Source organism: Sinohyriopsis cumingii, chromosome 19, assembly GCF_028554795.1.
Source record: "Sinohyriopsis cumingii isolate HCF-2022 chromosome 19, ASM2855479v2, whole genome shotgun sequence".
Taxonomy (NCBI): domain Eukaryota; kingdom Metazoa; phylum Mollusca; class Bivalvia; order Unionida; family Unionidae; genus Sinohyriopsis; species Sinohyriopsis cumingii.
In genome coordinates, this window is record NC_142979.1 from 38294856 (window position 1) to 38308326 (window position 13471).

The 13471-nt window shown below is 37.2% G+C and overlaps 1 protein-coding gene across 3 annotated transcripts in view; it reads right to left on the reverse strand.

Annotated features, from left to right (window-relative positions):
* The window catches only part of LOC149775520 (uncharacterized), a 32944-nt gene extending 31834 nt beyond the window's left edge, over window positions 1-1110 (reverse strand). The window contains exon 1 of one of the 3 annotated variants that reach the window (XM_089944467.1): window positions 751-1110. The gene's annotated coding sequence lies outside the window, so the exon portion shown is untranslated. Of the gene's footprint in view, window positions 1-714 lie in introns of all 3 variants that reach the window. The other 2 variants (XM_089944468.1, XM_089944466.1) reach the window with 2 other exon arrangements.
* Window positions 1111-13471: the final 12361 nt, after the last annotated feature.

Consider the following 13471-nt stretch of genomic DNA (forward strand, 5'->3'; position numbering starts at 1 on the left):
ATGAAGCCTCAATGCTGCGGTTATACATCCTAGGGCACAGGGGTTCATTAGGTATCTGTCAATAAATCAAGGGATGGGAGGTCTGACCTGTTACAGGTTAGACCTCCCATCCCTAGATTCATTGTTGGATAATCCTAATTTTCTTTGTAATGAACCACAGGCACTTGATTCTGTGGAAACTAATGCGTATACTAACTATGTTATATAGTGAGTATACGCATTAGTTTCCACAGAATCAAGTGCCTGTGTAATGAACCCATGTCCTGATGTATGGTCCAAACTAATTATAGGAGACCTAACAAAATTAGTACGAGTTCCTATTACCTTTCTCACCCAGTATAGTATTGCTAAATAATGCGCAATGGGATTGGACACATGTTCTCTCAACTTGAATCATTCACATTTTATATGAGTGAATGATTTACAAATCAAGAGGCACGATATGGTCTAACAAAATAATACAACAATAAAAATGATTTATGTGTTCTATTAAGCATCTTTTTAGATACCAGTAATGTGCCGGAATAAGTCTGCATTCAACTTTCGCTTTTGTCTTGACCTTGAAATAGGGTGAGGATGGGGTGGGAGTAGTCCTACATGTAAGACCTCGATGATGATATTGTTTTGTGGCGTCGAGACGCCCAAAACATAAATATCAGCGTCGACGTCTTACGCGTCGTCTTGAAAAAAAGGTGGACATACGAAAATACTTACTAAACTAAATCTTCCTACTTTGACACATTTATTCACCTCTGTCTGAAATCTGGAACTCTTTTTGTTTGGTCAGCAGTGAGATAGTTGATATATTTTTGTCATAAAACTGGAAAAGCCAAAATTGGTATGACATACAAGATTCTGATGAGGTACGACATTGACAAAACGAACTTTTGACATCAGTCTGTAAGCATCCGCAGCTCATCAGAACCAGTCCCCGCCTGAACCTATCCTCTCCCAGAACCAATTTGAACATGGGGAAAGCTACGATATATTCCGATTGTCACAACCATATGAATAATCAACCAAACGCACCGTGTCAGCTTGATCAGTGGCAGTGACCGAAATGCGGACAACATTTTACTAGAGGAATTAGATTTTGAAGGTAGGTTTAATTGTACCCAGCCTGTAAACAAAATTTTATATTAAACTGTCACAAGCAGTAATTCTCCTTATCTCATCAGAAAGAGTCACACAATTACTAATTAGTAAATATGATAATATTGTTTTTAATTTCCTCTTAGTAATATAGAGTGGGATAAATAGTGTTATAAAATGACTGACCAGTAATTATTTCGTTGGTTGCTTATGTTGCTTGAATCCAGGGAAAATACCCACCCCACACTTTTTCCTATGTGCGTGTGCGCATGTACAGGTTGGGTACAATTAAAGCTCACCAAAATCAAATTAATCCATGTCCGTGTTTCAGTCACTGCCACTAATCAAGCTGACACGCTGCGATTGGGTGATTAATCATATGGTTCTTGCAATCGGAATACATCGTAGCTTTCCATGTGTTTATATTCATTTTGGAGAGAACAGGTTCTGACAAGGACATCGGCTTCTAGGTTCATCCAGATAGATTTATTTAGCGTTAGTAGTATAGTAGGGCAGTTTAGAGTCAATGGAAATTCAGTGGTATAAAGGTCGTGGGCACGTTTAGGGTCAACGCTTTTTAAATGACAATGGACACGTTTTGGGTCAATGGGAAAATACATTACAGACATTAAACATTATAGACACACACACACCCGGGAACGTTTACGGACAAGATTTTTCAGCTCACACTGGGAACGTTTACGAACAGTGGGAATTGAACATGGGGAATGTTGGGACTGTTTACGGACAAGGGAAAGTGGGGTTGTTGTATAGGGATAATAGGAATGGAATAAGTGAGGTTACGTCAAGGTACTGGACATGGGCAGCAATGTCTATCAGGCGTTCTATAAAGTGATATGTCCCGACCCGCCAATCATTCTATCTAGTTATATGTCCCGCACCGCCAAGCATCGTTTTATTCGTATAGTTTCACCGCTGAACTATCTAAACTTACCCGCCCCGACAAGCATTATAGCCTTTCACGGTGATATGGCGACAAGCAGGGGCGTATTAACCATTAAGCAGACTAAGCACGTGCTTAGGGCACCAGGGCCAAAGGGGGCACCACAAAGTTGAGAAAAGGGTGAAACGAAAAAAAAAAGGAATGAAGATATGTAAAAAAAATTGATAAAACTAGTGTAAATTGATCATAATGTTCTGTTTCTTGATCATGGTGCACCCTAGGGTTATCTTCCCAGGTGTACCACAAGGAGGGGGGCACCAAGATTTGTCAGTGGTTAGGGCACCAGTGAGCCTTAATCCGCCCCAGGCGACAAGGAAGATGGAATAGGCGATGTGACGTAACGATACTAGACATTGGCAACACTGTGGCAAGAAGCTGACTTCAATCGGGCCAAACAGCAAACAGTGACATGGTGTAGCGGGTAAGTTCAGCTAGTTCAGCGGGTAGCGGGTGGCGGCAAAGTTGAACTAGTGCATAAACTATGCCAATTTTGAATATTCTTTACCAAACCTGACAGAGTGTCTTCCGTCTGCTTGCCCATATTGACTGAATAAATTAACCACATGCCTTGACTCATATTCAGGAGAAGTAAATCCCAAGGAAGGAAAATCATCTTCAAACCCATTTTAACGCAGATAGGAAGGCTGAACTGTCTAGCGATTGAAGTCCTTACGGGACCCAGAAGATTTCCCTGTCACTATAAATTTACCCGCCATCCGCCCTGTCCAGCGCTGAAAATCCCCACCGGACCCGAAAGATTCCACTATCACTATAAATTTACCTGCCTACCGCCCTGTCCTACGATAAAAGCCCCGTCAAGACCCGGAATATTTTTAGTCAAAGAGAATAAATATCTTTTCGAGTCATATGAGTGGCCCTGAAAAGGGCCTTTGGTTTTCTTCTTCTTGTTCTTTTAATTTCTTCTTTTTCTCCACCAACTTCTTATTCTTCCCCAATTTTCTTAACAAACTCCAAAAATGCTATCCACACACGGGAAGGAGACCCCCACCCCGAATTTACTTTCAACAAACGGGAAGAGGAGAAAAAACAAAACCAAATGTACTATCCACACAAACGTACGCGCATGCATGCAAACACACACTCGACTATCCATACAAACACACACTCTTCTATCCACACAAACGAACGCGCACTCATACAAACACCAAATATACTATCCACACACGGGAAGGAGCACACAAAAAAGCAGCCCAAATTATACTATCCACACACGGGAAGAGGAGAAAAAACAAACACCAAATATATTATCCGCACAAACGTACGCCCACGCACATAAAAACACACACCACTCTACTATCCACACAAACGTACGCGCACACATGCAAACCCCAAATATAATATCCACACAAACGTACGCGCATGTATACAAACACACAAATACACACACACGCACACCACAGAGGTAAGAACAAAGAAAAAACAAATATACTATCAACAGAAACGTACGCTCACGCATACAAGCACACTCTATTATACACACAAACACATACTCTTATATCCACACAAACGTTCGCGCACGCATACAAACTCCAACTATAATATCCACACACTGAAAGAACAGCAAAAAAAAAACCAGAAAGTAAAAGCAAAATATAATATCCACACAGATGTACAAGCATGCATACAAACACACATTATACTATCCACACCAACACGCACTCTACTATCCACACAAACGTACACGAACGCATACAAACACACACTCTACTATCCACACAAACGTACGAACACGCATACAAACCCCAAATCTACTATCCACACACGGGAAGGAGAGAAAAAACAAACCCAAAAATATACTATCCACACACAGAGGGAAGAGGAAAAGACAAACACCAAATATACTATCCACATACGGGAAGGAGAAGAAAGAGAAACCAAATTTAATATCCACACAAGGGAAGGAGCAAATAACAAACCCCAAAATTTACTATCCACACACGGGAAGAGGAAATAAGTAAACCCCAAATTTACTATCCACACACGGGAAGGAGCACAAAAAACCCCAAAAAACAAACAAACCACAAATGTAATATCCACATACGGGAGAGAAAACAAAATCCAAATTTACTATCCACACACGGGAAGGAGCAAAAAAAAAAAAAAAAACCAACAAAAACCAAATATACTATCCACACTCTGGAAGGAAAAAAACTAACCCAAATATACTATACACGTAAACGTACGTGCACACATACAAACACACACTCTACTATCCACACAAACATACGCGCACGCATACAAACAACAAATATACTATCCACACATGGGGACGAGCAAAAAGAACAATCCCCAACTATACTATACTATACACCAACGATACTTGTGTTATTGAACGATTACTCTGTAATTGTTTTACCGTTCCGTTAGATGCTGCTCACTTTGCTCAGAAGGAAATGTTATGGAAACAGACAAGATCGGAGTTTTTTTGAAGATGTCCAAAATAGTTGTGCTGAATACGGACAGGGCCGATTGTTGAATAATACATACGATTATAACCTATTATCTCAGTTGATATGGCTGCATATTGTCCTGGAAAACTTCTTGCAATGAGAGAGTGTTCTAAGTAATTTAAAGATTTAGACATCCAACACACGCGATGACCAGATTTGCGGTAAATGGACCCTTGCCAGATTCTGATTTACTGGATTTACATGTATTGAGGCATTAAGGTTTGCACGTAATCTTCATCAGGTTGTCGCTGCTTGGTTTGGAAAACATTTTAGAGAACGGGGTTGGGCTCCAATAGTGTTATTACGATATTTGCCTGATGTAAAATTATTGATATCGTTGGTTGTAAGTGAAGCAATTATATCATATCATCCGTAGAAACAAGTTTGGTTACCACAACAGAATAAATATTCCCCTGATGAAAATCCAGAGGTTTCCGATTTTGAAAATAAACTCGCAAAAGATGTTGGTAGAAAAATAATTGGTAAATTTACACAAGGAGGATCATATGATTATAGACGGCATTGTACACGATTAATTATCGACGATGCTGAGCTCGATTTTATTATTGCTGATACAACATAGAAAAGTATATTTGTAAGTCGAAGTAATGTTAACTTATCGGACGGAGCTAAATTAGATACATTTGTGAGCTACATTGATGGTGACTCACCTCTGTTTGCTCTTTTAAGATCTTCGATGCTCGCGTATGTTTCAATAAATTTGTTATCAATGATAAGTAGATTTCCTGATAACGCATTTAGAGTCGCCCCAGATTAATTTTATATCAATAAAAATACACAGGATTGTTAAAACAATTACATATTGGCGCTGATGCATCATGCGGCGAATGGAGAATAAAGCGAGAAAAATACTTAGTTATTCTGAATCTCCTGATTATAGTCACGAGGATATTTATTATAAAAATATTTTTATGTCAGCGTCGTTATCGGCTCCATCGATATGTAATCCCGTAGCTAGACATAAAACTATCTTAACTGATCTGGAGGTTCTGGTAAAAAAAAGCGTGCGATTGAATTATTAGAAATTAAGATATAATCGTGTCAACCCCCACACATAGACTTGTTAGAGAAATGAGCGAGCACAAAGTAAAATCGTGCACTTATCACAGTTTCTTTAGATGGAAGAGAGATTATCAATTCCAGAACGAATGGGCCAGAAATATATCCTTAAGATCATTATCTGGGATGAAATATACACGGTATCCTTGGAGGTATTAAAAATATTTCTTGATCGGTTGTTGACGAGAAATTTCTTGGGTCATGTCCGCATGAATGCCTAGAAAAGTTCATAGATTATTATGAGGAAATAACTGATGACCATAGATTTATTGATGAATAGCTGATGGATATTTAAAAAGTTAAGCAGACTGCAGCTGTACGAGTCCATGTGAGATAATGCGTGAAGTAATTCCAGAGACTGTGAGGAGTGATTTTTGGAATATGTGGAGACCAGATGATTTGATAGTTGCAAGTAGGAAAATAGTTCGTGCTACACTTCAAGTGCAATTATTTCTGTAACATAAGGAAACGTTTTCAAATTTACCTGTGCCAGTGTGTTATTGACCAGCAGATACGCGCAAACAAAACAATTAGGTTGAGATTCCTGGAATTAATGAGAAACAAAAATTCGTTCTTTATGATGTTGTTGTTCCTGTAAGTGATGTTGAGAGCGCGTTAACGATGTGTAAATCTCGATGGACTATATGCTATGCTATAACGATTCATTCTTCACAAAGATTCAGTTTCCGATACAACTATATGGAATGTTGATGATCGGACCAAATGGTCAAATTTAGTTTATCTGGCAGTGTTGAGAGTCAGAAGAATGTATCAGCTACGGAGGGTTATCATAGACTGCACAGTGACTTCATTGCAAATACTGGCGATGGTATGGTAAGGAAAGAATTAGCTGGTTATCAGCAACCTGACAATAAATGTAACGTGACTGATCTTGATACTGAATTTATCATGACGCTAAAATAATCACTGTGCTGGCTGTAACACAACAATGTTGTGGCAGTATTATCGTAATGACCCACGACAGTTTACTGTGGATATAATTAATAGTAGTCTCGGCCATATACGCAAAAATGTGATGTTGACCTGTCTTGAGTGTAATCGGGGGCGCTGGTGTCTTACTTTTACAGAAGTGAAGGCGGTGGTTATTGTGTTATTTCAGGGATTACATGTAATTGTTTACGTACAAATCCACGTTGAGGAGTAATTGAATCAAGTCTATAGATGGCAGGTCTACCCGTGGATCTTACCACGCTGGAAATTGTATGAATGGTTACCCTCTAGACTGGATCAGTCGCTCTTTGTTACCACCATCAAGTTCACCAGGTTCATATAAATATCTGACTGTCACATTACCTTGTACTGGTTCTTTTGAGCGATATTCATTTCACTTAAATGGTATGTGGTTTTTTTTTTTTTTTTTTTTTTTTTTTTTGTAATCGCATTAATAGGTTTCATAGAATTTCCTCTAGTGATTTCATTATTTAATGCAGCTATTACACTTGGTAGATTTGCAACCCATTCACGAGATATCTTATCCCCAGACTTAAGTTCGATGGATATTTCCTTCGCATACTGATATCCAAACAATTGATCAGCATGTGTTCGACTAAATCGCTCAAAAATTGCCTCATTGTGATGAATTGCGGTGTGTCCTTGTCTGATTTTGACGTTATGTTGTTTCATCAACGACGTTACCGCACCAAGACATCGTTTGCCAGGATCAACCTCTAGAATCTGTGGTCATCATAAAGGGTCCTCGTTGATAAATTCGTTCAAACGCAGATGCAACTTCAGTTGCTGTTTTTGTTGATAATGGTTCTGTTTCTTTATATCTACTTGCAACGTCAACGACAGTTGACGCGCATTTGTATGTGCGCGATTGACGTCGATGTGTTTTAATACTATCATGTCGTAAAAACAAAGTATCTGCTTGATGAACTTCATTGGGAGTGCTGACATCAAAATGTGCGTATTGAATTATTTTAGGCGGTGGTAGATACAGTTTGCTATATTGCCTGTCGTGCTAACCAATTTGCAGCAACAGAATGTTCGACACCTTCTGCATCAGAAGTTTAATAATCGCTGCTCTACCCCTACAATATCCTCTTGGGCTATAATAAATCGATTCCATTATAATAGTTATCTATGATTAATTACCACCCTCTAACACTAGTTTACCTTTCATCGCAGATCTTACTAGCCAATTAACAAGCGATTCTCTAGAGATTTTTTTTTTTACAGACTTTAAAGTATGAATCAACTTCATGTTTGCAGTATGTCGTTGTTTTTTATCTGGATTTTTATACACGACATCATGAAAGTGGCACGCTAGTTCAATCACATTTATTGGATACTCTCCAGGTCTTGGCTGGTCTTGCTCGTCAAGTCGGGTTCCAGGACCACAATAATTATATCCAAAGAGATGCTTCTCACCAGCATACGTAGCCCATGGAGTCGTTGGTAATTTTCCCAGTAATGCAGCAATTTCTCCGCCCGTCTTCATACAAGACGAATACATTTGTATTTGCTTGTACCACATTTTACACATTTGCCTATAAGTGAACGACTTTTTATTCTTCGTCGTTAGTTTTTTTAATCCGCTGATGGGAGCGGGTGCTCTGCATCAAAGAAAATATAAATTCATATAATTATTATATTTCTTCAACATGGATATAATTGATTTCTCAGTGGTATGAAAACAAGAGCCAATAAAGCATCATCCAGCACTACCAAATTCTATCAGAGGCATTATCATCGGTTCATCTGGAACTGGTAAGATGCAGTTGTTGCTTAACCTGATAATGAGATGGCTCAGGTGGGATAAGTTATATTTAGTGATACCCTCTGTCTGAGCCGCCTATGTAGATGATCATCAATGCTAGGATAAGCTTAAATATATTAATGAAGAAGCAAAGTCATCGGATGAGGACGGTAATGATATTATTGAGTTTATTACCAATATCGATTAGGCTCCATCTGTGCATGATCTTGATGGATGCATTAATAATCTCGTAGTATACGATGATGTGATGCTAGATAAATCAAATCTAGCTCGGATATTTTCCCGAGGGAGACACAAAAACACATGTTATGTATGTCACTCAGCGATATACACAAGTACTTAAAGTGATCAGGGATAACAGCAATCTTCAGGTTGTTTTAAATGGTGTTGATACACATACTCTGCGAAACATCCATCAGACTTGGTGTTCAGGGGATATGGATATGATTAAAAACTTTTCTCGGCCGCACAAGCTACCTCACACGGATTTATCACAATAAATGCACATGATCCTCGGTCACGATATTGGATAGGTCTCGATACAAAATTTTGGTTAAGAGACAGCAGCGGGGGTGGGGTGGGGGACCAAGAGAAAGTGTCCAGGTAGGTAAATAAATCTGACACAAAAACGTAAACCCGGTTGGTCGGTTAGAGGCCTCGGTGACGTTTGTATTTTCATTATTGTAGGAGGCTTTGTTTTCAAAAAAGGACCCTTATAAAAAGTGGTCTGATCATCCCCCCCCCCCGCTGCTTCTTATTTATGTATTTTTTCTTGAGGGGAGTTAGGCTAAATAACCCTACAGTGTTGGTGCCTTGTTAATGCACAATCAATCAGTCTATATATACTTTTGTAAAAAATAACGTTGAACGTTTGCTTTAAGCTTCGTTATATTCATCATCATAGACCAGAAGAGCTGATGGTATGGACTGTTGCCTGCCGTCAGTCCGTGTGTTATGCTACGACGCTAGGGTCTTGAATTAAATAACAGAAAAGAGTGAAAACCAGCAAGGTTTGTAAAATTCAACAAATAATTGCTACCACTCCTAAACTGTTCCTCGGAGGATCGTCTTTTCTGTCAGCATTTTTTGTAATTGCGTGCCTTTCACAAAGTGACAGGCAGATTTAGACTATACTTAACTTGACTAGTTTCCGAATTTTGCACAGTGATATAGTTATACATAACATGTACATCCCATACACTTAAATCCCTTGTGTCGATTTATAATCAGAGTTATTCTCATGACCCGTGACTTTAGGAGTGATGACTTCTTTAGCCATTGACAAGATTTCTTTATTACTTTCTGGTGACCTAGTTTGAGATAAGGTTGTGGTTAATCCGTTTGTAACTGACAAGCCTTGTTTAGATCAGTAAATTGCTCTTATTGTAAATTAAATCCCTTTTTTGTAGGTTGTATGTGTAGTTACTAGAGCTACGACAGGGTTATTAGCGAAACTGAAGCCATATAAGTATCAGCTTGTTATTTTGTGAAAATAGGGATATAAATTAATAAAGCTACAGTCTAGTAACTAATTATGAATACTTTCACTAGAAGAAGACTTCTCAGGTTAAGGCAAAGTGCCAGATAATAAAAGATTCTGGGAAACTCGTGTGCCCTTCATATTTCAATAGAGGTAACCTTGGTAAAATCATCAATAAGTGATAGAGAACCTTTTGACATAAATGGTTCATATTTCTCCATAATAAAATCAAACTTTGTTTTTCTTTTGACCCAACAAATGTATTGCTTTCAATACCAGACCATGAACTTGACCTCTTATAAATAAGAGCATTTGGATTAATGTCTTTATTCTGCTGCTTACTTTTCAGTCCATAGGAATCAGAAAAAACATGCCATTTCTTTTTACGATTAGTGCAGTTAGGAAGAGACAAGGATTTCTGATCAGTCTTACCAGAAGTTTAATTACTAAACATTGTGCGAGATTGAGATTTGGAAGCATATGTATGTGACAGATCACATTTTACCCAAAATCTGATGAGAGGAAGACTCGTTGACAAAAGACATTTTATGAGTCAAGGAATAGTCATCAACTGAATAGGTTACATTTACCAAAGTTTCTACCTTTTGCTAATCAAGGAAGGTCTTAACATCACAATGGACATAGTTCTTGAACTCTTCAACTAATATGAGCTAAGTTTATCCTAATCTTCACCACCCTTCTTGGCTCAGAAAAACTATCAAATAGGTTTTTTTTTTCCCCTTGCAAATTCGACATGGGTTTGTCCTGTTTCCTTTTTATGATTCCTAAATCTTTGTTGATATGTGTCTGGTACCAACTCCTTCCCCTTTAAAATACATTCTGTTACCAAATCATAATCAGCATTTTTTTGTTCAGACAGTGAACTGTAGACTTTACAATTCTTTGCCAATAAGTACACTTTATACCAATATAGTCCAATACTCTCTTGGCCACTGCAAATGCTCATAAATTGTCTCCAAAAAAAGGAAAAATATTGATCTACTTCTTTTTCTGTATAAGGCATACTAACATAATGTTTCTGGTATAATCCAAACTTTACCTTGTGTGTAAAAGAGAAGAGTTCTTCTTTCTGCCTGCCAGTTCTACTTCTTTTAATATGAACTGCATTTCCTTTCTTCTTTTTCTCTTTCTCTCTGCATCAGTTTTAATGTTTGAAAATCAAAAAGCAACATTATTATGCTCTCATCATTCATCAACACAACTATCTATCACCATTTTTTTATCCTGACCAAACTTCTAAACAAAGTGGCATTATTTTTAGATATTAACATTGCTCTTTGATACAAAAACAGGAGTAATATTTAAATAACCTCTCTAACTACTGTGGTTTCAATGCATGTACTTTTGCACCATTATTTATCATATCTGTAAATCATTAAAGTAGTAATTTGTCATGATTTTCAGAAATCCCCAAGTCTTGTTTGTCTAGTAATAAATTTTCTCTATCTTGATTTAATTTTACAATTGTTTTTTGAAAAGCCTCCAAATTGTGGATTTCATAAACAAGCCTCCAGGGTTACAGAAAGTCAACATATGGTTGTGCAGACCAAAATATTACTACATAGTCTCATTAAAACTGATACAACTTCTTGCTCCTCTCCCTCCACTGCACCCAGCATATGTCAAAGGCAGGCAATTGCCAGATAAATTAAATAAAAATATATTAATGACATTTCAGAAATAATTTCCATTTTTGGTGTCATGTTAAAGGAGATACCAGATATTTGTTGCTTGATTGATGGTACATATACTAAATATACATTTATGTTTGCAACACTTGGCAAAATATTTAATTTATCCTGATAATCATGTATAATTAATAAGACAAAAAGTATTATTGATCAATCATGCTTACATATACATCCATATTGAAGATTTGATCATCATATATATATAATATTAGAACAATATTTTTTGATGTTACCTACAAGCCTCCACATACCATTTCTTCTTATTACATTTTGCACACATGCATATATAATGCAACACATGCAAAACTTAATTGCAGAAACTATAAACATAGTAAACCAAATCAGAAAATATATTTTCTAACAGGAAACAGTTTTTGCAAAACTTAAAAGCAAACATTTCCCCTCCATAAAAGAAATCATTATCTTCCCCTATCAATCTGTTGTTTCCTTATTTGACACTTCAGACATGACTTCTGTATTACTCCTTTATGTTGGAGGATGAAGGTAATGTTGAGGATCAAAAGAAAGCTGACAATACTTTCACAATCGGTTGAAATAGATGGTACAAAGTCTTATTAGAGCAAGCATCCGAATTCTTCAGAACCAACTTCAGGCCAATACACAATAAAGGCAATGTCAATATTGATGCGTAAAAATGTAAGACAAGTGATACTTCCAGCAGAATTTTTCAATACCTGTGAGCCAACTAATTACTGATTTCCAACACAAAAACAGAAGTGTCAACATTGTTTTAACAAGCCCAAAAGACTTGTAAACAACCCAAACAGATGCTTAATTGGCCCAAACAGATTTTCACTTTGCCCAAACATTGTCTTTATTAGCCTGAACAGAGTCTTGAATTGTCAGAACACTCTTAACTGGTCCAAAGAGACTACTAATCCCCAAACAGACAATGTATATACATGGATTAGAGAATATGATGTAAAAATTCTCGACATGAAGTGTTTAAAGTTAGAGACTATTTTTTACAACTGAAGATGTTCAAGAATTATTTGAAACATGATTGTTTTCTAAGGGTTAATCAAAAAATTCTATAATAAATACTGTAAAAATGTTACTCAGCTGTGGCAATAATTGTAGAAGTCTTTGTGTATGTACTTTATTCTTAATGTACATCCTTCATCTGATGACCGATCTCCTGATTACATGTTGTCCATTATGTAACAGACTTCAGTGATATTAATTTTCTTTGCTTTCATACTGGTTTTCCATTAGTATTCTTTCAATTTTGGGGCAAATGCTACATCTCAAAGAGCTCAGTCTGGGCTTAATTGCCTGACTGGTAGGTGATGTAGGGTTTCAATGCCAAGTTTTGTAAGCTTTGTAGTAAATATCTGCATGGGTGAGGCTAGGGCCATTATCCTGGAGCAAACTGATTCCATCCCTCAGTAGGTCTGAATATTTTTTGTGAATATCCTCACACTAATTATATCTGATTATTGTTACATAGTACTGACCATTCACTGTTGTGTTCACTGTAGTTCAAACTATTTGATTGTGTGTTGAGAAAAGCAATGCATATGTCCCTTCTAGTAGATTTGGAAAGATTTGCATTTCTAGGCAATGGCAAACTTACATGCTTTCATACACTGCTTTGCCTCTTACTCCTGGGTGTAAAATCGTGTATCCAAATTTCTGGACATGTAATGATTTTTTAAAAAGAAAGTGCACCTTCTACTTTACTCCTCTATTAATAATTCCCCACAGACCTTTACCCATAAATCCATTTGTTCTTTGCCAGGCAAAGGTCACTATATTTTACATCTTTGTTCACAAATGCTGGCTGTAACTTTTCAAGAAAAGGTCTCCTCTTATGAGACAGGAATTTGAGCTGTCATTAAGTTTAAATGTAGACATTTGGACGATTTTGTTAATCAGGCATGAACCCATATTTAATTTGTATTCAAG